The following is a 956-nucleotide window of genomic DNA, read 5'->3' on the forward strand; positions in this document are numbered from 1 at the left end:
GATGGCTCCCAGCCTCAGGCCTCTGCTCCCCAGTGGTCGCCGTCCGCCACAGCCCTCCACAGACACATGCTGGGCTTGAATCTTCTAATGTCCACTTCCCTGACCGCCACCGCAGTTTTGCTAGCGTGCTCCTTGAGTGCTGTGCTCCGGCTGGCTTGGATGCAGCAGGGCCCTTTCTCCCTCCAGTGGCCCCTGCACCCACCTGGCCACTGTGCCCGGCTTGACTCACAGCGCTGCAGCCTGTCGTGTCAGCCGACGTCGTGGCCCTCCCTACCCATCACGGCTGCTTTGTTCTCCGCTCACTCCGCTCCTGCGCCATAGGGGCCACTGCCTGGCCAGGGACCAACCTCAGGCCCGGTGACCGGCGGTGGCCTGATCGCGCTGGGACTTAACCCTGCGCCTCCAGGGAAGCCCCGTTCACCCGGCGGCACAGGCCGTGGCCCCCTCACCCGCCACTGCCCTGAGCGGGGAGCACCGGCCCCTGGAACGCGGCCTGGCCCTGATGCCTGTGTCCGCCAGCCCTTCCGTCGTCCACTCTCTTGCTCCAGCGCCCCCGTGCCACGGCCGCCTGCTCAAGGTCTCCCTGCCGCCTGTCACAGGTTTCCGTGCCCCTGGGTCCTGGCACCGGCGCCGCCTGCTGTAGTCTGCCCGCCCTGGGGCCTGCCACGGAGCACGGCCTTGCAGCAGCCGCCGCCGCTGCCCCCGGGGCGCCTGTCCTTCGCCTCCTTTCCGCCTCCCGAGCCCTCCCTGCCGCCTGGCTCCTCGGTCATCACCCGCTGCCACCGCCCCGCCATGGTCACTGCCTTCGCGCCTGGGCCCGCGCCTGGGGAGGGCACACTTGGGGCGGCCCCCTGGCCTCTGGCCCGCTCTTCGGCTGACCCACAGCTGTGGCACCTGCCCACGCTGCCCTGTCCCGTGCCCACCTCGTCACCGGTCTCCCGCTGCCGCCCCCAGGG

This window comes from Condylura cristata, unplaced genomic scaffold, assembly GCF_000260355.1.
Source record: "Condylura cristata isolate star-nosed mole 26May11 unplaced genomic scaffold, ConCri1.0 scaffold00009, whole genome shotgun sequence".
NCBI lineage: Eukaryota > Metazoa > Chordata > Mammalia > Eulipotyphla > Talpidae > Condylura > Condylura cristata.